The sequence below is a fragment of the Xenopus tropicalis genome, chromosome 7 (genome assembly GCF_000004195.4).
Source record: "Xenopus tropicalis strain Nigerian chromosome 7, UCB_Xtro_10.0, whole genome shotgun sequence".
In the NCBI taxonomy this organism is placed as follows: Eukaryota; Metazoa; Chordata; class Amphibia; order Anura; family Pipidae; genus Xenopus; species Xenopus tropicalis.
The window spans coordinates 98,151,785-98,179,190 of record NC_030683.2 but is presented as its reverse complement, the minus strand read 5'-3'; the positions used below and the strand labels follow the sequence as shown (position 1 = coordinate 98,179,190).

At 39.0% G+C, this 27,406-nt stretch overlaps 1 pseudogene; it reads left to right on the top strand.

Annotated features, from left to right (window-relative positions):
• Nucleotides 1-27,072, top strand: part of LOC101730628 — a 39,109-nt pseudogene extending 12,037 nt beyond the window's left edge.
• The last annotated feature ends 334 nt before the right edge of the window (nt 27,073-27,406 follow it).

Sequence of the window (27,406 nt, the reverse complement as noted above, 5' to 3'; positions counted from 1 at the left end):
GCGTTAGTATTATTTCGGTGCGCAAATTAATGCATGTTTTAAAATTAACTCATGCAGTAGCGCGAAATTTAACGCACGCGAAATCCAACTTAACGCATGTGTTAATACTTTAGCGAATCACGCGTTTTTTTTGCGTCAATTTTAACACAAAAAAAGTGCGATAAAACTTATCAACCTTTAGTGAATCAACCCTATGGCCTCTATGTAAGCTCACCGCGCAAGACTCCACTGCTGAAGAAAAAGCATGTTGAAGCTTGTTTGCTGCACAACATTTGGACAAGCCAATTAAATTTTCTGAGAGGTCTGGTCAAATGAGACCAAAATTTAACTCTTAGGATGTCATTGCACACACCATGTTTGGAGGAGAAATGGCACTGCACTTCACCACAAAAACACCTTCATCATGGAAACATCATGGTGTGGGGCTGTTTTTTAGCATATGGTACTGGCAGACTTTATACAATTAAAGGAAGGATAAATGGAGAAATGTACTGGGTCATTCTTGATAAGAATCTACTGCCAGGATGCTGAAGATGAGACAAGGGTGGACATTTCAGCAAGACATTAATTCAAACACACTGCCAAGGAAACTCTCAGTTGGTTTCAGAGAAAGAAAATAAAGCTGCTAGAATGGCCCAGTCAATCGTCTGACTTGACTCCAATTGAAAATGGATGGAAAAATGCTTGGCGAAAATACAGCCCTACGCCTGCTACTTGTGCACATGTAGCTGATATACGCATGAAAACGTGAGACTTTGCATTCTATTGCGTTTTCATGCATATATTGGCTACATGTGCCTGCACCCGAGCGTATTCCATTCATTCGGGTGCAGGCACAAGTAGCAGGCGTAGGGCTGTATTTTCGCCAAGCGTTTTTCTGCTTGCCGAAAATATCAGCCCTACGCCACATCTGGCATTAGCCTAAGATCATGTGTACACCAGGAAACAGTTGTAACCCCTATTTGGCTATAAAATAGTTAAAACCCAGGCTAGTGTAGTTTAGAGCATGGGGTACATGCGACTCTCTTAGACAGGATGGGCCTTTGCTATATGGAAGAGACCATGCGGAGCAATGGTGTAGTGGAACTACAACTCACTGTATCTGTGTGCAGTGCAGATTAGCAAAGATGGACGTAAGAAGGTTCTTGCAGTTGAACTATAGCAGTTTATTGCCAAAGACAATTGAATAAGCAGGTTTATACTCAAAATGGTAAATGTTAAATCTAAACTCTGAGGACAACAAGAGAGGATGCACACCGGTTTATCCTACCTCTGTTAGGAGTCTGGGCAGGGTAAATGCACCTGCTCAGCTTGGCACCCCTTTGGAAGCAGTTAGGATAGATACCTCAGTCCTCAGGTTGATAACCCCTAGCTTGAGAGTCCTACAGCCGACTGTGGAACAGGGTTGAGATACTGCCTGTCTCCTGTGTCTTAAACCGTGGCCCTATGCTGAGGCAACATTGCCTGTATGGAAGGGTACTTCCAGCTACTTTCCTCGTTGGAGCCGAGCAGCTCTTGCTTCCTACCCTCTCTATCTCACTCACCTAGAGAGTGCTTTTACAAGTGTAACTATCTAACTGGTCCTCATTCACGGGGTCCCTGTCCCCGACTTTTCTTACTCTAGGAGAAATGGCTTTACTGGGGCCTATTCTGTTCCCAGGCTCAATGGAGCTGTTCCTTGAGATTCAGAAGACAGCCAAAGAAGAAGCCACACCTCCTTGCTAAACAATAAAACTCTGTAGCTCCTCAAATTTCAGTGTTTCGCCATTGGCGGATTGTTTCGTGAAACAGATGAAAAAATTTGCCGCGCATCCAAAAATTGTCAAAAGAATAGCCACATGACGAAAGAATAGCTGTGCGACAAAAGAATAGCCACGGGCGACAAAAGAATAGTCGTGGATGACAAAAGAATAGCTGCGAGATGAAAGAATAGGCGTGGGCGACAAAAGAATAGCCGCGTGACAAAAGAATAGCTGCGGGCGACAATTTTTTTTCACAGGTGACATTTTTGCTGTTTCACAAATTTTTTGGCGAAGCAAAACGGGACAGATTCGCTCATCACTAATCCTGGGCACTACTTGATTTTTTCTGCTGTTTAGAGTCAGCTTCTTGAGTTAAATAATATAGAAAACACTGCCTTGTGCAAGTTCATGCGAGACCCAAGAGAGGCATGGGGATATTCCCTTGTCAGGAAGTTCAGCCATACACCTCATGGAGAGTTGGCTCCCCTGTCACTTCTACAGCACATTTTCTTCCCTATATTTTCTTTTGAGTAATTGGCCTATTGGGCACCTGGCTATGCTGCCAGGGTTTTACTGTTGCTTAAAAGTTTCGTTTTGTTCTTCCTTTTCCATCTAGTTATCCTTTAATAGTTTTTTGTTCTGTGCTTTTCTTTTTCCTCCTATCCTGTGACTTTGCTACTACTTATCAGAGGAGGAGCCCTGTGAATACACTGGAAAGGAGGAGCTACAGAGTTTTATTGTTTGTCCTACCTCTAGAGGTGTCCAGGTTTAACCCCATATGTCTGCACTGACAGTACGGGCACTAATCTCCCAGTGGGCAACTAACCTAATACAGTAGCTCTGTAACCCTTTTGTGCTGGGCACAGGTGACACCAGACATTTATAGGCAATTCATTGTGAATCTAGAAATGCCCAATCTAAAGTTAGCCATACATGAGCTGATATAAGCGGTGACTATGACCCCTCCAGACTGAACTGGTATCTTATCATCCCATGTATGGCCATGAATGTCATGAATAAGATTATATTCTTATAAACAGTGCTTGGTGATGTCATCAGTTTTAATCGGTGCTTATGATGTAATTTTTTTGTCACATGACTCACTGAAACTTGCAGAAATTAATAAATAATACACCTTGAGTTGAAAAATATCAGAATATTAGAAGTCATCTGAGAGTTCCATGAGCTGTATAAAAGCACTCAGCCTTCAGCCTCGTACCATTATATGCTCATGGAACTCCTTTGTAACAGCAGGTACATTATTCACTTTTTCTGTAGCATACAAAGTGTTAAAGATGTTAAAGCTGATATCAACATCTTATTTTTCTCCTTTATGTTAATGTGATTTTCAGGTGATGCTTTAAGAAAACCTCATGTGCAGAAGACTGTTGTTTGTTACTTAGATCAAATCTGTTTGTTTCTCTATCCTTCACTGGAGAAGTTTGAGGAGGAGCTGACAGTGCTAGTTAACAGTGACTGGCTACCTAAGGTAAAATCCTACGGACTGAAATTCACTGACTATTCATAAACCGAATCCAACACCCACAGCTGCAGCGCATCAATGTAATTTTCATTTGCAAGAGCCAAACAAGCAGAATGAAACTATAAATATACATAAAGTATTTCCCTTATTATTTTTACTACCTCATTACCCAATTAGAGTTATAATCTCTAAATTGTTTCAGTGATCGCTATTAACTGAATAAAACATGTTTAAGGGATTAAGCATGCAGGATAACTTATAACTTGCCATATTATAGCACAGCTGGTGTTAGATGATGCCAGTGCACATACAAAATTGCAAAGCTTTTAGACTTTCACGGTTTAGAACATGCGCATTTGGTCTCTTTTATTTCAGTATATTTTAAGAACGCACATCACTCCTCTACTGTCAGAATCGTATATCAGTATTCTTTATGTATCATGTATGATTTTCGTTCCACTTCTCACGTGTACACCACTTTGTATTGGTCTTTCACGTGGAATTCCAATAAAATTGATTCATGTTTGTGGCTGTAATGTGACAAAATGCGGAAAAGTTCAAGGGGGCCGAATACTTTTGCAAGCCACTGTAGTCCACCATAAGGGCCCAATCACAATTTGAGTTTGTGTTTCTGTAAATGCACAGAGGAGGTATGACAGGCGATGGAGGAGATGGAATAGGGCTAACTACTAGTGATGCCCATAGACTCCAATGGCAGCAAAAAAAAAAAAGTTGCACAGTAAAAAAAATTAAATCCAAAAATGTCCATTCGCTCCGTTTTGTGATTTTTTGCCATTTCATACATTTTTTGTGGAAGGAAATCAGGACAGATTAGCTCATCACTACTAACCACAAAGGTAGGAATGCAGCAGAAAGCATAATGTTCTGAGCAAAAAACTGAAACTGACATGGTAAATCATGCAGGCAAAATAATTAGGATGTCCTAATAGGAACACTGCAAGGGAAAGGCTTGTGTTTATTTTACTTAACCATCCACAAAGAGCAACCATTATTCTTTCTGTCCTTCCTCAAGTGATTGAGTGAATACGAGTGGTACACAACCTTGGTACATTTAGGGAGTAAGTGGACAGAGCTTAGCTGGGCAATATGTAACAGCTGCTTGTTGGCTAATGTACAGTATCTTATACACATGGCAGTAATCTGCACAGCTGCAGGGGATAATTCAACTGTGTTTTTTTGGGGAGGAGGGGGGGTACACTAAAGATTTCCTTCCAGACTAACCTTTTTCACTGCTTCTAGTGTCACAGTTTTCCGAGTGACTTTTCAACAGCCTGTGAAATAATTACAAAGAATACGCAGCACATATGATGCCACTACCTAAATGCATGCAGAGTCATTCTTTAGATACATAATTATTACAATATATAAAAAAAACATTATTGCATGAGAGCAAAGTAACTGTGTGTGTTTATGATTCATGATTTGAATAACAGGGATGGACTTGGGGACAATTTGCCTTTTTAGTTTTTAAAGTACTAAAAGTTGGGATAATGCTTTGCCAAAATAGTTGCACTTGTGAACACAGCAAAGCCACAAGCTTTGCAAATTTTATTCTACAGAAATGTTACAATAGCTATTTTAAGCATAAGCCATATGGCTACTTTCCTCTCGTTCAAGTTTTTATCCTGTAGTGATTGATTAAAACTAATAATTATGTATTATAAGCTAATTGCTTTCATAGGGACTGCCCTTTTCGGTGTGTGGAGCTTCGGTAAAAGAGGATATTATGCCAACAAAGGCTGGAAAGTTAGTCTTATCGGTTCACATGTACACATACAGTATCAGCTTTTTTCAGCTTCCATTTATTATATTTAAATGCTGTGTTGGTTTTCGGGTTGTGCATTAGTGCAGTAAAATCTTTTCTAAAATTCTATAAATACCACACATTTTATTGTTCTATATAATTGTACATGTAGAAAGAAGAATTTTTATAGGGTATCATAGTATATTCTTTCCAACAGCTCCACAGTGCAAGCACTAGTCCTGAGGAGTCGTATACGCCTGCCTGAAATGGTTAATTACCATGGCTTTGCACGTGGTTAATCATTGTGGCTTTTGCATGGATTTTTCTATCCCCAATGAAATCCACAGCAAAGTATTATAAAATTTAGATATTTCATATATTATCCAAAAGTACATACATTGAAGTTAATATAGAATAAACAATTATGATGCATTAATGGGCATTCAAGGTCAGAAATATGGAACTGGCATACTCAACACCTGCTGGTTGGTCAGGGGGCTTTGTGAGACTACATATAAGGGTTTGTGGGATGCAGTAACTTTCGGTTACACATCTGGTCAATCAGTAGAAGTTTTTTTTTTTAAATGGAAGATTAATGATCTGTCCTCCTTCTGTGTAATTATAGCGGGTATTGCGAGGAACAATTCTTTTGATCTTTTTAATAAGGTTATTTAAAAAAAAATGCTGAGCCATATGTTTACTTTGCCATTTCTTTATCATCTTGTAATGTAGAGAAGAGAAATAGAACAAAATGTGCAGTGTATAATAGAAGAAATATTCTGCAGCAGTTACACAACTTTACAATAACAAAAAATAGCACAACAACACAAAAATAAATAGCAAACAAATACTGCGATGACTTTGCAGAGATGCATTTAATACCTTATTGATGTTTTTTTCTTAATGAGCATGGTATCTTATATATTTATCTGCAAATGTCTGGTGAACCATAAGGTCTACCAAATGATTTTATGAGACTTACAATTTTCTAGATATTCTTGTGATTGTGCTGAGTTTAGGGTATGTATATGCCATATACAGCTTGATGGAATGTCTCTGTGCAGGTTATGAGCAAAGGTAGGAGGCTGTTTTATTTACACCTTCTGGGTAATGGGTAGCTCAGTTGTGTAGCCACTGAAATTTACATCTAAATAGAGCTAATGAAGATTTTTAGGGGTGGTAAAATTGGTATAAAAACATGTTATCTGTTCATTTACATACATTTTCATCATCCGTACATTTTCCACTGGACTTATTTTTTGTAACTTGTTGTATGTATGTATGTATAACTTTATTTATAAAGCGCCACAAGGGTACTCAGCGCTGTACAATCTCAATGAATACAAAATTACACACAGGGAAGACAAGTGATATAATAAATAAATACAATAAATTGTCCTCCAGGCGGTCTATTTATTCAACAGCCTTTGGATCAACTTTCCTTGTTGTCTAATAAATCAGTGGCATTTGAGTGTAATTATTATGTTTGGACTGGTGCCTAACAGTTCATTAAGTTATTAATATGAATACCTATTCCCAATTCTGCAAGTCACACTCATACTATGCATATAGAGAGAATAGCTAAGGTAAGGAGTAGTGGAAAATAAATATGAAAAGAAAAAGGAGTAAGTGCAGTGCATAACCAGTCATGAAAAAATAGCAGAATTTTGGTGCAGCGTATATTGAAATTGAAAGTCACTCAGAAGGTTTTTTGGGGGGTTTTGGGCGATAGCTACCCCCCCCCCAGCAGAGGGTCCATGAGTATCTCATACACTGCACATTTTCTGTTAACCATTTATATGGCAAAGGTTGTTAAATATAAGCTGTGGAAGATTGGAAAAATGGAAGGCACAGAAATCAGAGAAAAAAATGATGGATGGATAGAAGCTGCAAGTAAGTAGAGTGTTGAGTAAAAAATGGGAATTGAATTTGAGTAAGATCTGGGAAACTGATAAATAATTGAAATAAAAAGACAGTATGTAAATATGTAATTCATGAAGAAATGATAAAGAGAGAATGATGAACTTTGATGAGAATGAAGTGGTCAGAGAAAAGATAACTGGGTAGGATTAGAGAAGAGGATCAGTATTTAAAAGAGTGTGGCCTATTGCCTGGCTTATTCCCAGAAATGGCAACCCAAGGGTTGTTTAATCCACCTCAGTAATTAAAGAGCTCCAAGGATTTCTCTGTATGTCATCATCATTTTAATGTAACCCTCTGTATGACATCAATTTAATATAATTCAGCCTTCAGGTATGCAGTATTTTACATACATTCACTGCATGCCATTTTTCTGTATAGGCTAATATGCCCAACACCTTTAGCTTTATGTTCTTCCTTTTTTCCAAAGATTTGGGACAAAGGCTATAACACAAGTCTTTTTGCATTTGCAAAGGTTAGATGCTGAGGGCAGGAAGTATCCTATAATGTTTAGCAGTTCTACTTTATATAATAAAATCATTGTTGCATTGTATACAGTAGGGGTAAAGTGTTAGATTGTGGAAGCACACTCATAACTTATTAGCAAAAAATAGCAAAATGTTTTTGAAATATAATATCATGCATCCTTAGTTTTGTGAAATTGGTGTGATAGCAGTGGTTCCCTTTAATAGTTCCATTAGGCAAACCCAAAGTGTGTAGTGGTCTTTTATTTATTGTTGGTAAGAAAAAGGTAATAAACTCCATAAAAAAACACATAACTGAGAGGTGAAATATGCATGCAGAGCATGTATCCCTAGCTGTCACTATCTACGACCAAAAAATGAACATGGAAGATGAAAAGTAGCCATGATTTCTAAATAAATTAGAATGATCAACCTTGAAATAGATAGATTCACTATCGGGAATACTTCCCCTTAGTACATTTTTGGCTATAGAATGTGGCCTTGCTGTATATATCTGGCAGATGATGTTTATACTGATTCTGCAAGTGTTTAACCACATCAGGCACTTTATTCTTTGTCTTATAAAGCTTGTTGGCTTTTCGTATCTTTTTTATGTTGTAGATAAGATACAAAAATAATAAATGAAGTTGAACTGTTTTGAACTGTTTTCCTTTGCACTGAAGTATCTTTCAGTCATGCAAGGTCCATTATTTCTTTCTCTATCTGCAAGAACTTGTAGTGTTTAATTATATTTGATTTTTCGCACTCCTCCTTTCCAGCCAAAGATTTATCTGTTTAGCGTTCAGCAAAAGTTTTCACTTCTCCTAACAATTTTGAATGCGTTATTTAAAGTGTTCACCTTTGTAAAACATTCAGAAATGTAACAAGTCACATGAAAAAAATCTTTGCCATATAAATGGTTAACAGAATATGTGTAGTTTATGAGGTACTCACCTCAGAATGGATCCCTTTGCTGAACCTTCCCTTCATCATGGACCCTCTGCTGGGGTAAGGGGGGTATCCAACCCCCAAAAAACCTTTCAATTTCAATATACGCTGCACCCAAATTCTGCTAATTTTCCATACACTGCACTTAGCATCAGGATCAGTACAACTGCTACAACATCTGATGAATAAGGTGTACACAATTATATAACATCAACTTTGTGGATTAGACACACTAAGTTGTGTTGGATGTCATTTTACTATATCTATATGGAGTAAACTACGCATTTGGAATACATATATACTGGATTTCAGTTAAGAAATTGCTATATAGGAGTCCGTCAAACTATATACATGATAATGAAAATTCAGAGTGAGGGGCCCCTCCAATGCTGCTGCTGATATTTTTATGGGTTATGGTGTGTTTTTAACCATTTTTGCTACTTCATTTTGACTTATGTTAATAATATTTTTTTTTTTTAAATGGCTTTGACTGATAGATATAGGCTAATCAGGGGTTTGTTCATATTAACTGAAGTTTGTTTGTGTAACATTTAAATATGTACACTCTGCAAAGCTAAAAAAACAAACATAGATTAAAGGTGGCCACACACGTGGCGATTTGTGATCTTTCGTACGACCGATTGTTAAATCCGCCACTAACCTTCAGGGCTGAAACAGCAGATAAGGAGGTAGAAACAATAGGATTTCTACCTCCTTCTGCCGATTCAGCCCTGATGGCAGATTTTGCTCAGACGCCTTCTATGGCGCCCGATCAAAATCTTTTAACCTGGCCGATCGGCAGCCTCCTGTGATATCGGTCGACTCGCCGACTTGCCATACACGCACCGAATATCGTACGAAACAAGGTTTCGTACAGTATTATCGGTGCGTGTATGGCCAGCTTAAGGTTCTAACTCTTTAAAATTTTGGTTGTACACTACAGTCACCACTATACTTCCATGTATGATATACATAATGCAGTAATTTCCTTAGCTTTTCTCTGATTGGCTGCACCTGCCAATCTGCCTCTGTGCATACACACAGCTTTCAGAAGGGGCATGTGGGCCAGCATGTGAGGAGAGAAAGATCTGTCGCTTTTCAGGACCTGGTGTGGCCAGGGGCAGTGCTGCCATGAGGCAAATTGAGAAACTTTTCTCAGGCAGCAGCATCTGGTAAGTTACTAGGGGCTAGGCCAGGACCCCTAAGGCGGCGCTGGGTGTGGTTGGGCCTTTGGAAATGTTTTAACGTAACTTTGAATAAAGTCTTTTTTAATTTTAAAAATTTGTGACCCCTGTGGAGTTTCCTGAGTGCCTATATGCCCATGGCGGTTGTTGTTTTTTGCTTTATGCACCCTATGCTGAGGGTCTGGGGCGGGTGCGCCTGGACCACCACTTCTACTCGATGAGTGTTTTGTTTATTACTGGTCATTTTGTGCCTTTATTTTTGGCTTTGCTGCACTGCGCGTGCCAGCATGCTTTACAATAGAAGTCTATCATCTATGTGACTTGATGGAGTTGGAAGAAAGAGTTTGTAACACTTGTTTGGCTTAATAGGGGTATTATACCAGGCTAGTTGGACATTAGAGCACGTGTTACAGCAACCCCCTTTCCCAGGATGGGCCTCCGCTATATGGGAGCTATGTCAGGGGCTATATGGTGTTGCTGAACTACAACCCACACTGGTGTTGTGCAATATAATAAGTGATAGGACGCCAGGAGCTCTTGCAGTTAACTGGATAATACTTTATTGGACAAAGGCACATATGGAATAGTGCAGCAGGGTATATACTCACAGTCACAGCAGTATAGAACTTGGTCACAATGGATACAGCAGATGTGACACTTAAGGAAACAGTATAGCCCACTTGAAGGATATGCAGAGTATTAGCTGTGAGCCCAGGATGGATGCCCTTTACAGCCAACTATGGTCCAGGGTGAGGAACTGCCTGAAACCTACGTCTTAACTGTGGTCCCTACAGCAAGGCATACAAAGCCTGGGTTATACTAAACCCTTACAGTCTCCTTTGATGGGGCTAGTGCTGCCCTTACTAAATAAGCTATCTGAGCTCACCACTCCTAGAGGGTGCTATTACATGAAATGACTGTGCTGGCTTTATCTCATTCACGGGGCCCTGTCCCCGACTTACAATTTGGCAGGTTCTCCTTACTGGGGCCTAATTGCCTCAGGCTCAGTGACGTGAAGCCTTAGGACAACAGCAGCCAAAGAGGAAGACACTTCCTTGTGCCAGACACTATATAGTCTGCCAAGGGGAGTGGTCAACCTGGCTAAACCTATAGGGGGTAGCCTAATAACTGTAATCTGAGTGTAGAGGGCTCTGCCCTATAACAACACAGATAAGATAAAGATAAGGGATAACACCATAGGGAGCTTAACCCTATGGGTCCCTACAAATTTATGACTTTTTTTGTGTGTGTGTTGCTGTGTATGTGGGGGGGACATGTGAGGAGAGAGCAGCCTGTCATTTTCACATGGGGAAGGGGAGGGTGTGGGTTGAAGGGCTTGTGTCTGCTTGAAGGAGGTCTGACACAGAGAGGGGAGGAGGCAGTGATTCAAAGTAGAAAGACATTCGATTTGTGACATTCTGAATCTATGTACCTACAGTATGTGTTAAACAGTAATGCCCACAAGACAGCAGCCAAAGAAAAGTAGAAATCAAGCAATGACCACTGAACTTATGCAGCTAGTTAAAGTGCACAAGCACCCAATGAATTACCAGGGTAGGAAAGTATCAATGTCCAATAGGAAACAATAAGGGCAAAGCCTGGGAGATATAAGTATATAGGAAATTCTCAGTGGGTCAGGTCAGGCCACACCCAACCCTTCAGAAACCTGATCAGAGAGACAGTTAAAGGACTGACTTATAAGGTATAGAAATTAGCTTTTACAATGCACCTTTTGCTTTTTTTTAAAAAGAAAAACAGGTTTTCTAACACACAGCATTGTTAGTGGTTTTATAGTATTTGCACATTAAAAATGAACAACCCCTTTAATAAAACAGTTTGGCAGATTTAAACAAGCATTACATTCATACTTCATGGCAGCAGTTTTACATGCTCTTTGAAAATGACTTCTACTAACCTTATTCCTGACAGTCTCATGGCATTTCTACTTTCTATTAATCTTGACTTTTACATTTTTTAATTAATTTAAATTCTTTAGACACAGTCAATGATAGTTTTGTATTGTCTAGCCGAATAACCTAAGCTTAGAGTTTCTGGGAAAAAAGCACAAATTGTCTGAGCTTATGTATTGGCTAAGATGTAATAACAGCTTCTCTGTATTTTGCACAATAGATATTTTTAGTAAAATCTTGTACTTACCAAAATGCATGTTTGTGTGTGTTTTTTCCTATTGGAAAACATGGTCTACAAAATAGTACAAAGAAGTTGTGCAACAGTGTGGGCTGGATGCTTCAGTTTAACTCACCATATCGGAATTTTGTATAAAAAAAATAAAAATTGCAGTACATATACAGATAAAGCAGGCTTTAAATGTAACATATATCCCAGTACAGTGTGGTGTTTCGGAGGAATGCCATTCCTTACAATGGAAAGGTACAGTACATCAGCTCACTATGTAAACATGGTCACATATGTTCTCCCTATATTGTGTGGGTTTTTTATGGGTAGTCCAGTTTCCTTCTACACTTAGGGGCACATTTACTAACCCACGAACGGGCCGAATGCGTCCGATTGCGTTTTTTTCGTAATGATCGGTATTTTGCGTTTTTTTCGTATTTTTTGCGATTTTTTTCGGCGTCTTTACGATTTTTGCGAAAAAACGCGAGTTTTTCGTATCCATTCCGAAAGTTGCGCAAAGTCACGATTTTTTAGTAGCGTTAAAACTTGCGCGAAAAGTCGCGCCTTTTAAGTTTTAATGCTACAAAAAGGCGCGACTTTGCGCGCAAGTTTTAACACTACGAAAAAATCGCGACTTTGCGCAACTTTCATAATGGCTACGAAAAACTCGAGTTTTTTCGCAAAAATCGTAAAGACGCCGAAAAAATCGCAAAAAATACAAAAAAGTCGCAAAATGTTCGTTTCCAATCAGAATTTTTCCAATTCGGATTTGATATCGTGTCTTAGTAAATCAGCCCCTTAGGCTGGCTAACTGGACCCTGATGAAGTTGACCATAAAGCACTACAGAATGTGTAATGCCATATAAGTAGAGGATAATAAGAACAATGGTCGGGTGCAAAGTGGTGAGGCATGAAAGGTTAAAGAAGAAGAATTGAATATTTGCTGTCAAACAGCTTTCCATAATGTGAAATGTATGCTGGTACAGTTGTATAAATACATCTGCATTGCACAAATTCATGCAAGCATTAATACCCATGAAAGCAAACTTACATTTACAGCTGAGGCCTCTATTGAGCTATTCTCAGACTTGATTGGTGCCATTAGATCCCACTTTCCCTATGCAGCAGTATTCAGAAGGAATATTTTTCAGCTCCCTATTAAGTGCTGTTCTTTCAACCTTTATCTAACACTATACTGCATATCGGATGCTCCTCCATGTATTATTAATCTAGCCACCTCTATGGGCATCATCATCCTAGCTCCCTAACTCATCAGGATCATCAATTTTCCTACAGTATATGGACAGCCTTTTCAACATCCAGCAGCATAGTGCATAATAGATAATCTAATATCTTTCTATGTAACTAAATAAGAAAAAAGCAGTGAAATCTGCATAGGAAACAATGCTAGAATCATAGTCTCTTGTTCCTAGCCTGTCTGTGTTCAAAATATGATTCTGTATCACTGAGCTAAACAGTTGGAATTCTTTTCATACATGGTTCATCTTTGTTCCTGTGCAAAAACCCATAGAAATCAGTTATCATAGTTAACTGTCAATTTTAGTTGGATGTTATTGAAAGGTAATTTAGGTTACTGTTTTGCATCTAGTATAGAGAAAAATGATTGGTGCCTGTGGGTCACTGCACAGATAATATGTATTTATGAACTACCCGAAAATGGCAACTTTTAAGATTAATATATAAAAAAATGCATTAATTTAATCAATTTAATTTAAAGATACCACCCTTTTCCTATTAATGATTGGCTACAGAAAATCCAGGAAATCCATAGATTCGAAGAACTGAGAACATATTCTGAACAAGACACACAAAAGTACATTCAAAAATGGTTTCATTGGACCAGCTTCAGAGAATCAGAATATTATCAACAGTTATTAAAGTAAAGACTTAAGGAAAGGTAACTTTAATAGACATCTAAGATCGGATTGTGCTGATGAAACTGAAATGAAGTGGCATGTTGGGCCCTTGGATGAGAAGTAGAAATACCACCTGTGCCTTAACTTAAAATGTGATAGAACATCAACAAGATACCCAGGAGATGGCAGAACTCTAGGGGGCACATTTACTAACCCACGAACGGGCCGAATGTGTCCGATTGCGTTTTTTTCGTAATGATCGGTAATTTTGCGATTTTTTCGTATTTTTTGCGATTTTTTCGGCGTCTTTACGATTTTTGCGTAAAAACGCGAGTTTTTCGTCGCCATTACGAAAGTTGCGCAAAGTCGCGATTTTTTCGTAGCGTTAAAACTTGCGCGAAACGTCGCGCCTTTTAAGTTTTAACGCTACGAAAAAGGCGCGACTTTGCGCGCAAGTGTTAACGCTACGAAAAAATCGCGACTTTGCGCAAATTTCGTAATGGCTACGAAAAACTTGCGTTTTTACGCAAAAATCGTAAGGACGCCGAAAAAATCGCAAAAAATACGAAAAAATCGCAAAATTACCGAAAAAGTCGCAAAATGTTCGTTTCCAATCGGAATTTTTCCAATTCGGATTCGAAATCGTGTCTTAGTAAATCAGCCCCTAGGTTTAGATTTTCAAATTTAAACTGTGTGGACTTGTTTGACTGAAGCAAGTTTTGTAGAGGTAGTATGATAGAAGCTTAAATGGCCCTTGTATACAAATGCTTTTAGGTTGTTTTTGTTTCATTCTATTACTGTCCCTTTAATTGGTGTTGTTAACCTTTAAACTAACGTTAAGTGTGATGTAGAGAGTGTGAGAATTTATTTTTTATTATTTGTGGTTTTTGAATAATTTAGATCTTTATGTAGCAGCTCTCCAGTTTGAAATTTCAGCAGCTGTCTGCTTAATATTACCCTAGCAACCAGGCACTGATTTGAGTGAGTAACTGGGATATGAATAGGAGAGGGCCTGAATAGATATTAGTAATAAAAAGTAACGGTAACAGTAAAATTGTAGCCTCACAGAGCAAATATTTTTTGGCTGCTGGGGTCAGTGTCCCTCATTTTATTGCTCGAAAAAGTCAGAAGAAGAGAAATTATTAAAAAAACTATAAAAAAAAAAGGAACACCAATTGAAAAGTTGCTTAGAATTAGCCATTCTATAACATACTAAATGTTAACTTACAGGTTACAATCCCTTTAATGTACTATAAAATATATTTTAATATCTATTCAATCAGCGCATGGTGATCTTAACTAAAGAACAACATAAATCAATGGGGTTTTTTTGGCTTAATTTTGATCTTTACCAAACTGACTCTGTAAACTGAGTGTAACTCTCCATGTGTTGCAAAGGTCTTTTATAGATTCAGTACAAAATATGGTTTTGTCACACACATATTATATTCCCTGATGTAAAATCTGTTAATTTGAATTAAGTTAAATAAACTTTCTTTATCCCCAAGCACTGATGTAACATATGCTAATGCCGTTAGGGAAAAGAGGATTAACTCCTTATGCTTGGATAGTACCCAGGGCAAAACCCAGGAATCTAGCTCTTGCCTGTGTAAAGGAACGACATTAATGGATCTGTTAAAGAGTTTTGTGCATTATGAAGCACTCTAGCAAGCACATTGTAATTTCGCCAGATTGCACTCACTACATGCCTTGTGCTAAGAAAAAAGAGGTTATGGGAGTCATTTACGCAGATCCAGGGCAGCAGTGTGAGTGCAGAGTGCAGCCCTGTTGGTACCCCCTGCCCTTTAGCAGTAAGGTGATAGGTAGAGATGTAGCGAACTGTTCGCCGGCGAACTAATTCGCGCGAACATCGGGTGTTCGCAAGTCCGCAAATTCGCGAACTTTTGGAGATGTTCGCCATTTTGGGTTCGCCGCGTTTTTTTTTGCGCCGCGTTTTTTTGCCTCGGTTTTTTCCACCTCGGTTTTTTCCGCCGCGTTTTTTCTCTTCGGTTTTTCGCCTTTGCGTATACATAGGAATAGCTTGCGTTTTTTTTTGGCGTTATTTTTTGGCGTTTTTTTTACAAAGTATTTTTCAGAGAAATTTTTGCCCTTGATCCCCCTCCTGCATGCCACTGTCCAGGTCGTGGCACCCTTTAAACAACTTTAAAATCAGTTTTCTGGCCAGAAATGGCTTTTCTAGGTTTTAAAGTTCGCCTTCCCATTGAAGTCTATGGGGTTCGCAAAGTTCGCGAATTTTCGCGAGTTTTGCCGAAAGTCATTTTTGGCGATGTTCGCTACATCCCTAGTGATAGGTACAGCGCATTGTTACAGCCTAAGTCCATTGTTGCTCCCTATGCTTTGTGTCCTGCCTTTCTGCTCGTAGATAACTTGTTTTTTTTTTCACCTTGTGCAGAGCAATGTTTACGCTGCTTGTTTCCATCTACTGTAGCCCCATTATTGTTTTTTCTTCCTACACCATGCACTGACATTTTTGGAGACTGCTAGTATGTTATGTTCTTTCATGCAAATATGCTAACCAAATTAAATATGCACCATTGGTTTTACATAGGACAGTGACAAAGAGTATTCCAGCTCCTGTACTTTAAAGTCAAACCATAAGGTAAATAAGGACCTTTTTTTCAATCCCTGTGGCAGCATCTTGTGCCCCTGGATTAGTTGCTAAACTTCCCAATGTCTTGGGATAGTTAGGACACAGATGATAGCCTTCCTTTATTGCTGTAAATTCTATGGTTTAAACTTATGGAGAGAAGCTATATATACATATTTCCCCTTTCCTTATGCATTTACTATGTATATGTACATTTCTTCTTCAGTAGAACTACTTAAACAATGGCTTCATAAATTGTCTTTTTTATTTTGTCCTATTATCTAATTCAGTGTAAAGTTTTTGGTTTGCTTTATTTGTAGTGCTACAGTTTATAAAATACTATGCCTCAGAAGCAGAGATTATTTCTTTTGACTTAGGGGTATAAAATGTTCCATGGTTCCTTTAGGTAAAAATACTGTGTCTACCCAAAAAAGTCTGTTGCAGGTTTTACTTTCTTATTCAAAAAATATCTCTGACACAATTTTAGCAGTCCATTGCATTTTATCCATTCGACAACCGTTTCAATATTCTTGTTCTGCCAATGTTAAATAGTAGTAGTGGCCAAAAGTCTATTACAATCATTTTAATACTCCCAGAATCATTTCACACATTGCTTAAATATGTTATGTAAGAAACACAAAATAAGTGTTTTTGTGTCCCCAGGTATGGGGACATCTATGGCCACCTTCCTATTGCAGTAGTCTGTTTGTTCAGATTGTTAGCCTGAATGATGGAAATTGCAGGAAGCACAACCCCTCACCACCTCATCGGCCAGTGCACCATGGACACCATGCACAGCTCATAAGTAGAACTGACAGCAGGATTGGACAAAATGGTTCCTGACTTGGCAAACAATTCTAGATGGTTTAACAGTGATCTAAATGGCCCACTGTCTTTTCAAATCTGGGCTTGTATGAACAGCTGTGGCAGAATTTGGAAACTGTGGTAAATAAAGGTGCAAAATAGCCACTCAGCTATCCTAAGCCACCTAAAATAAATATTCCTGTAACAGTGGGCCACTATTTCTCCCTATTGGTGTGCAGAGCTGGTACATAGGTGCATAAGGTGAATTTAAAAAGTCATATATTTTAGCTTTTCCTTAATTTTATTTGTAATAGAAAACAATGTCAGATTATTTGAGTTACAGTGCATTTACATACTAATATTATAGAGAACATTTCAGTGTAGCATTTGTTATTCAGTAAGATGTGAGCAATGGCCAAGGTCTGGCTTTTTTGCAAGGCTCTGCATTTATTGTTTTGTATTAATTGCATTCTAGGATCCCTTGCAAATGTAAGGATCAAGCAGAACCTCTGCCATCATTTTATAAATACTCTGAACAGTGATGTTTAGTTTTACTTTGCTTGGCTGAACAAGCTCATTTTCAGACATATAAAACTCTGGCCTCACATATCTCCCCTTTTCATCTTTTCCTATTTTCCGGCATAGGAACATCATTCTTTACATTAAAGTGTTTGTGTGATAAAAATAAGCAGGCAGTGGTGCAATTTTCCAGCACAACAACAGAACACTGGCTGAATTTTAAAAAGCTGCCTTTTAATCATGTATTTTGTTTTGCATACTTATATGAACACCACTAATTGTGTAAAGACATTAACTATTCAGATCTGAACTTTTAATAAAGTAAATGTATAAATAACAGGACCTGGGGGAATGAGAGAATAGAAGCCTATGGATTAAGGAGGAGGCTCATGTTGGGCAGTTGTCTGAAATCAGAATCTGCAGTCGCCATTGGGAGGTAATTTATACTGTGGGCTTTGTATGGATATTTGTGATACAGGAGGCTGGGAGGAGAGGGGGGTAGATTATACATGTAGTATGCATTGGTACCTGCTTATAATCAGCATTAGCAAACCCAATACTTACAGCATTCATGCAAAGGCAACCATACTGCTTCTAAAAGTCTTTCATTTCAAAGGACTTGAACACCTCAGACCAGTCTCCATGTGAAGTACTTCAAACTCAGACTCAGATCAACTGTTTTTTGCTTGTTCTCTTTTAGACTAACCAGTTCCATAAATCAGAGCTCCACAATGGACTCTCTGAGGGCAAATGCTTTTCTTCAGCACATATTCCCTTAGTGACTCTTCCTGTGCCACTTGATCCTGCTAATGTCCTTGAATCTCTGGTTATTATATTTTGCACATCCCACAGGGGCTGCAAAGATCTGAAAAGAAAGCCCAGAGAATCTGAAAGAGAACTGCAGCAACATAGAGCCCTTTCAAGCGATGATATACTGTGTGAGAGATATAATAGATAGTAAATAATCCCAGACCATTGTGCACCCAAAGCAAAAATGAATATACAGTACCTAATTTATGATAATCCCCAGAGACACATTTAACAGGCGTTAGGGCTTATTTACTCTTGTCCCAAATACAAATACATGGGCAATAAGAGGTGTAAAACAAAGAAAATTGACCATGGTTGCTGACAGGTAACAAGTATGGTGTACTCCTGCAACAGCTCTAAATGATATGCAAGCTAGAGCATGTGACCGTGGATGTTAACTCTTGCATACCTTTTATATATGTAAGGACCCATAGGGTTAAGTGCCCTATGGCTTCATATCCCTACTTTCTGATATCTGTACTGTTATAGGGCAGAGCCCTCTATACTCAGGTTACAGCTGAAACACTATCCCTCATAGGTTTAGTGCAGGTTGACCACTCCCCTTGGCAGACTATATAGTGTCTTGCACAAGGAAGTGGCTTCCTCTTTTGGCTGCATGCTGTGTTCTGGACAGAGCCCCAATTGAGCCTGGACCAGAACATAGGCCCAGAAGCCATTTGTACCCTAGGGGACCTCATACCCTAGTGATAAGTCGGGGACAGGGCCCCGTGAACGAGGTAAAGCCAGCACAGTCAGTTTATTAATAGCACCCTCTAGGAGTGGTGAGCATAGTCAGCTTATTTAGTAAGGGCAGCACTAGCCCCATCAAAGGAGACTGTAAGGGTTTAGTCTAACCCAGGCTTTGTATGCCTTGCTGTAGGGACCACAGTTAAGACGTAGGATTCAGGCAGTACCTTACCCTGAACCATAGTCGGCTGGAGGGGATCCGTTCCAGTAAAGGGCATCCATTTCTGGTATACAGCTAATACTCTGCATATCCTTCAAGTGGGTTATACTGTTCCTTAAGGGTCACATCTGCTGTTATCCTCTGTGACCATCCAACCTGCTGTGTCTGTGAGTATATACCCTGCTGCACTATTACATTGTGCCTTTGTCCAATAAACGTAACTATAAAGAATCCTCTGGCGTCCATCTTTTACTATTCGCACCACACACCTCAGCTAGTTGTAGTTCTATATACAGTATATGCAGTGCCAAAGAGGGCCGCATAGAGGAAAGCAATGAAACTTTTTGTGCAAAGGGCTGCGCTTTCAGATGCAACATGACTGTAGCATAGTGGCACACTTTATGGCCCATTTTTTGCACTTTGCCCCAAAATAATAAATTAACCCTATCTTTCCTTAGAGAATCCACTAATAGGCCCTATCAGACAATTCTATGCAATCGCAGGTCACTTTAAACAAGACTGCTGCAATCTGTGACAAGGTTTGGAGGCCAGAAAAGAAATCAATTTATAGCTAGCGATACCACAAACCCTGAATTCAGAATGCTTCTAATGTAAAGACCTTCTGGAGGTTGAATTTGCTAAATATAGGGATGAAATATAAGCTTTGGTTTATTATAGGGGATTTTAATCCTTCAAACTTTGGCCTGGACTAAACATCACCCTTAAAGGGTCTGTCTCACCAACAATCATAAACAATATAGACCCATCCCTTGTGCTTCTCTGGTATCCATAACAAACATACCATGCATGCCCTCACCCCTGTCCATATGTCTTGCAGATGATGCTCTGGCAAGACAACAGGGGAATGAAAGTATTTTCAAAATCCAGAAGGATTAATATAAGAGAAACACAGAGCCATTTTAATAAATGGGCAAAAGGGGCATTGCCCAGTGCCCACCAGGATAGGGGGCTCACTTGCATGCTATTCATCTGGGATACCTTTAGGCAGAAGCATCCCGCAGAGATGGCAGACCCCTTATTTTAATTAACTGGAAGACCTCTGCAGCATGGTCGTTTTAAAGGGGAACCCCACCCAAACACAACTTAGATTTTTTGAAAAGCAAACATAAATTCAAGCAACTTTGCAATATACATTAATTCATATAAATATGCAGCCTTTTTCATGATTTTTAATGTAATAATATGGTTTTGAACAGTTCCCTAAGCCTGGCCCCCTGTTCTCCTGCTGATCTGGCTGACTACTTTGAGACTCAAATAAAATGTAACAGTAATTGACTGCTTTGAGTCTGCTTCCTCCAAATCCCACAATACCCGGCACATGTGATGTCCACAGGGAAAGGAACAACACAGTGCACTGCATTGTGGGTTATATACTGTAGCTCCTGCATGTTGTGGAGAAGTTGTTACATTTTGTAACATTAATGTTTTAATCCCTCCTCCCCTGCCAGGATTTCAAATGATTCAGAAAGAGAAGAACTGTTTTACAGATGGATTTCAGGATATTAAAATGGAATGTATTCATACTTTTTGAAGCAACAGATTACAGTGATAGGTATATTAGAGGTTTCTTTGTTGTGTGGGGCTCTTTAAGAAATTTTGGTTTGGCAGCCAAAATTCTGCTTTCATTTCTTTGCCTTTTTTCTTGTGGCATCACCATTTTATCATTTTTCTTCTCCCATGGATGTTAGTTCAGGGCAGCGCACTTGGGGATCATGCGCTTGAGGCTTATTCTATTACAAGTTTCTTGGAGCTGTGGGGGTCCACCAGTGAAACAGAGAAAACAGAGACAGGTGACTACTAATACAGCAGTATTTGTTAGCTACTTTTAGATAATTCATTGATTTTAATCCCATTTTATTATTAGAAGTATGTATAGACCTATTAGGTATATATATATATATATATAAACAAGCAGAGTACCGCACACAAAGGGACTTTATGAAAACAAAAAAGGTTTATTGGAAAAATCCGACGTTTCGAGCACTAAACTGTGCTCTTCCTCAGGGACAAACCTGGTTTGTCCCTGAGGAAGAGCACAGTTTAGTGCTCGAAACGTCGGATTTTTCCAATAAACCTTTTTTGTTTTCATAAAGTCCCTTTGTGTGCGGTACTCTGCTTGTTTATTGAATTGTTTGACCAGCACCGAGGGCAGTTGTTTTTTGCTCAGAGGGTGTGCTCCTCTCTGTTCTTGTATATATATATATATATATATATATATATATATATACCTAATATATATATCTGGGGGACTTTATTTTAATTGCATCACAGACTCAAAGTCATTAGACAGTGTAGGACTCATGTACAATGAAGGGCCTTGACGTGGCACGTGAGCTTACATATTTTGGCCAAAGTGTGGTACTAACACCTCATTTTTTGTAAAAATTATTTTTAAAGGCAAACTAAGCGCTGGCAAACTTTCTTTCTCTTTGTGTATAATTAATGGCTTTTTATCGTTTATAGCAGCTGGTCAACTCCAGATTGTGGGTTAGACCGAGCGCTGGCACAATAGTGTGTTTCTAGCAGCTGGCCAACACTACAGCGTGGGTTAGACCGAGCGCTGGCGATTTCTTTCTGTGTTTTATATATAATATGTTAATATTGTGCTCGAAACTTTGGAATTTTTTCAATAAAACCACTTTTTCTTTTGTATCAAGTCCCTATGTGTGCGGCATCCTTTCTATTATATATATAATATAATAATACCGATTATTATAAAATACACTGTTAGGGGAGGAGATAAAATATGTATGTATCATTACAGTAGAAATGCTAATTTCTGGTAAGTAAGATATCTGTGTGTTTTTCCTTTTCCCATTGGGAACCAATGGGATGCTGAAGCTATTCTTTATAAATAATAGACATTTGGAATGTGTGACCACATCTGATGGTTTATGCTTTAGTAATGTTCATACTTTTAAGACATGAGAGAAGCACTAGGTATCAACTTATCACCCATTGATATACAGTATATGATCTTATACTGTACATACATAAATGGGTCCCTTATTAAGAGAAAATATAGTGTAAAATTATTGTAATAAAAGCAGTTTATATAAAAATATCAGAGAACCAAAGAGCTGAAAAGTGGCAGCATGTTAGGGAATTTATGTAGCACAGTATTTGTGTAAAGAAGTAGACGGAGCCTGGCGTTCCGACAGTAAAAGCAAACGCTACAATCAGATAATGGTCTCCCTAGAATTAAGGATTAGGTTGTAAATATGTAGCAACGTGTGGAGGAAATATGATAAGCCTTTGTTGCAAGATAATGCTCAGCAGGTTATGTGAGGCACAGATAAGTGGAGAAACTCCCAAAGGGATTTTGCCAATGAACAAGACAGTACTTGTAATGTAATGCAAGAGTGGCTGTTGGATAATTATTTGTAGATCTGCTATGTTATTAATAACTTAAGTACTCATGATGAAGCCAAAAAGGCCTACCCAGTTTTTCAGTTTCTTTCTGTATAATGCAACTCATTGTGACAGTTAGGGCAGATGTCATATGAAGGTGGTTTGTTACAAGTATACATTATTGTTGTTGATTGCCCTGGTGCCTTATATAACCAAACTATGAAGCCCAAACAGGGGCAAAGTTGCCTTCAGTTAAAGAAGGAGGTTGGCCGGAAAGGTTTGCTGAGGTCATAAATAAATCTTTCCAATCACTGCACGTTGCTAAGTCATGTGAGCGCCATTTGGAGATATTGTGATATATGAAGTTGCCTTTACACACTGAAAATCTAGTGTGATTGGGGACACCGAACATGCTACTGCAGTACAAATACCTGTGTCACCCAGAACCTTAAGGCTGTATTACATAGAAGTAACCTTTATATTTATAATTTTCTGTATTTAGACTCCTTCAGCGGCATCAAGTACATCTTACATGCATATGATTCGTTGGTGGCTTGGACCCCTTCTCTAGAAAAGGGTTCTTCAGAAGTGGCCTTACCTGTTCAAGGAGGACCTGTTCAGAAGAGGTAGGCACCATTATAGGTATGGCAGTGCTATGACAGATATATTGATGAACAGTACTTATATATACAGAGATTTTTTGTAAATTATATTTCAAATGTGCTTAGTTTTTCCAAGGCACAAACATTATATTTTATGATAAGTTAAAAAAAAAATGTATGCATCTATAAACTAATTGCATTTTTAGATTCCTTATATATAAATAAATAGTTGATTTTTGTTTTAATATATGCGCTCTCCAGGGTGAGGGGCTGAGCAGGAATTTTGAATTTCCTTTGAACAGGCAAAGCTCTGGCAGGTAGGAGACTTTGCTATATATGTTTCCTGTTTTTCTAAAATAAAACTATTACATGTGTGTAGCATTTCCAATACACAGACTGACTGCTATTTTCTTCACTCATGAAATACAATGTAATACTTCTTTGTATGTATGTATGTATGTATATTTTTATTTATAAAGCGCTACTTATGTACACAGCGCTGTACAGTAGAATTCATTAATACAAACAGGGGGTTAATAAGATAATAGATAAATACAAAGTATAACAATAAATACACATAAATACAAGATACAGTAGCAGTTGCAATAAGTTAAGAGTCAAAGACACAAGAGGATGGAGGTCCCTGCCCCGTAGAGCTTACAATCTATATGGGAGGGTAACTTACATACACAAATAGGCAAATGTAAGTGCTGTAGGTCACAGTGGGTGACATTACAATATAAGTGCTGATTCCCAGATCAGGTGCTGGGCGAGTGCTCCAAAAGGTAGTCTTTTAGTTTGGTTTTAAAAAGACTGGGGGAGGATTCTCTCCGGAGGAAATCAGGGAGGGCATTCCAGATGTAAGGGGCAGCAAAAAACTTCTTTAACACAGATTATTCATATTTAATAGCTCTAAGGGCTTGCTTCCCCCTTCCCACAAAGCTCTAAATAATTTTTTCATGCTCACATAATCCTTAGTGCCCACAGTGGTCTTTATACTGTCCTCCATTATAATCCCACCTGTCTCTCTTCCTATGTGTAATCCCTAGCCTTCGTTCTGCATCTTTCCTTAATGCATGCAACTTCTGTGCCCTCCCAAATATCCACCCTTATCTCTTCTTCTTGCTGTGTCGTAATTTCACTCTCCATTCACTCCCTTTAGCCTCCGGTCTTGATCTTATTATTCTGAAGTATTAATAAAACTCCCACATATTTTCAACGCTGCTCAAGGGTCTTCTCCTTCTGTTCTCCTTGTCACACTTGTGTTGTTCTTTGTAATTTCTTTGTTACACTTGCTTCACTTTTACTGCTCTTCCCATTTCAGAGATGGTCTGTTGTTATGGTCTATTTTCTGCATCACCATCCTCAGCCCCATATGAAGCCATACTCTTATCCTTTGCTGGTATTGTAACACTTTTTCAAAAAATGTATTAACACATGCCATACTAGCACTAATGAACTATCCATCTCTAAATGTGTGCTTCTCAGCTTTCTACTGTAGTGATTGCCACTTTGTCACCCTCTAGATATGCACTTCTCAATCAACTGTTGGCTGCAGAAAGGGTCAGTAAAATAAGTGATCAAACTTGACTCATAAAGGCTCATAAAGGGCAATCCTGGGCACACTCAAATGAATGCATAGGTGTGTGCAAATTGATGCTACTTATACTTATGGCCGAACACGAATGGTTCCCATAATAAATTGCATCACTAGCATTGGTGGAATTGGCACTATCCCCACTCTGAAGGTGCTAGCTGCAGTTGCCAGGATTTACGAAAAATCTGTATAGAATAAAGTGTGTTTTTTTCTTTCAATATTTTTATTCATATTTTAGATTTTAAAATACAATGTGTAATGTCCTTACATTGGTGCAGTTCTCGTTCCGACAGGTCCTATTCCCATTGTTGTAATTCGATTGTATGACCCTCAAGCCAAACGATCAGGTTTTTCCAATATTGCCCACCTTAGGTGGACATATAGGGGTTCATTTACTAACTACTGATTTCTAATTTTAAACTTGATTCAAATTTTTTTCAAAGAAGTCTAAAGATCCAAATTTGACAATTTCGCCAGATTCATGTTCATGTAGAAGTTGCCAGATTCAAGTTCATGTAGAAGTCAATGGCAAAGGTCCCTTCTTTTTTCTTGAAGTTTTTTCTTTTGTCCTGAAATTTTACAGATTTTGATTTTGTGTTCTTTGCCTTCTAATGTCTTGGTTTTATTAAAGAGCTAATTTTGTCTCTTTATAACTAAATGTTTTTTGTATGAAATATGACTTCAAACCTATGCACAAATGTGTTACCCTTATTTATATTACCAGGTGCAACAGGTGGAATCTGGCACAGTGCATTTTACCTTTTGTGCTGGGTCAGAGAATCTACTGAAAAAGACCAGAGACTCTGCAGTAACTGCCAATGAAGAGCTCATTCAATCCAAGAAAACATCAAACTGTAAGTGTTTTGTATTTATGAATGTCTATAGAAATGCCACAAATGATAATGTAGGGAAGGCATATATTTAGAGCATTTCTTGCATTCATGCCTACTTCTGTACTCTTATCCACACTGCTGCTCCAGTTATGGCTTTCAGTGCAGCACCAATCTGGCTTCACAGCAGGGGCTTGCCTCTCATGTTTATACTGTATAATGCTATAGCTGTACCATAGAATTTCTTGCAGCTTGCTAGTTTTTCATGTGACCTACCAAAATATATATTTTGACCTGTATGAAAAAAATCACTCATTACATTCTCCTTTGAAGAACAGTTCCAGATAAAAGGTGTGCCATTTCTGTAGTCTATCCACAATACATACTGTATTGAATAGCCTACGCTGACAGAGCCAGACTTCCAATGCGTGTGTGCCCCTAGGCCAGGGGTAGGGAACCTATGGCTCGGGAGCCAGATGTGGCTCTTTTGATGGCTGCATCTGGCTCGCTGCCAAATCTTTAATAAAACAATAACAAGGGGCATGGCCTGTGGGCCACGCCCTCCTCCACATCCGGCATCCTTACCGGGTTGCACTTGAACCAGGGCCCAGGGAACTGAGAGGGACATTGGAGCAGAAACCTGTGACAGTTCACGCTTGAATTGAAATTAAAATGTGGCCAATGGGGCTACAAAGAGAAGCCAACTGTGCTAGGTAGACCTCTAGTATACCACTAACTAGCCATATTGAACAGCTAAAGACGACACCCCCCCTACCTTGCCCCGCAGCATCTGTGGCCGAATGGGCCTGAAGCCACATCGTCCTCCACAGGCAGCCGCAAATCGAGGCCCTGGCTTCGGCCTAGCTCCCGTCGGCCATTGTATGGCTCTCACGGAATTACATTTTAAAATATGTGGTGTTTATGGCTCTCTCAGCCAAAAAGGTTCCCGACCCCTGCCCTAGGCTCTCCTTGCTCACTTGCTAGACCAATCACAGACCCCCACCCAACCCACCATTGTGCGCATAACTAACCTTTCTTAATCTCAGGAGATATTGATGGCCAGTCCCTAGAGCACATTGTGGCTGGGTGCAGGGGCACTGCTACAATGAGGCAAGTTCAGAAGCTTGCCTCAGGCGGCAGCGCCCCCATTGTTGCCAGGGGTGGCAAAAAGCTGCCGAATTCCTGGTGTTTAAAATGGAAATTCGTCTCTGCTAGTGTAGAGAGCGCAATTGCTTTTCTCTACAATACTGATGCAGCCCCCCGGACCCCTTCCGGTGTTGTAAAGGTAAGCATTGGGGGCCAAGGGGGGTGGCTTTAAAGGAGCCACCTCGGGCAGCTTTGGTGTCAAAATAACAACTCTGTGTGATTCATTAGGTGCAAGGGAACTGCCAATATTGACAGAGGCCACTGTGGGAAACCTGGAGCTACTGCTTCCTTCAAGGTAGTGGTAGCCAAAGGGTTCCCCAGCGCCAGTAGGCATGCTGAAGGGCCACATTGGCACTGAATGCAAATGTGCAAAGAACTGCTATGAACATAAGTACCTTTTAATAAATGCCTTCCATTAGTGCAACAACTGTAGCCATATTTGTGCAACAGCAAACTACATTTGTAGGGTTTAAGTGATCCTGTTGTTATTGCTGCAAATTATTAGTGTTTGGATTGAATACCAACTGCACATTTCATTTTTTCTAATTTAAACCTTAAAAAAGGTCTAACCTGATAGAGCTTTACAGTAAAATGTAACAGAGAAAAACATTTCAGAGCAGTAAAATAAAAGAACTGATCAAGGGCCTGTATACTTTTGTGAATTCATTTCTGAATTTTATTGCTTTATGAGT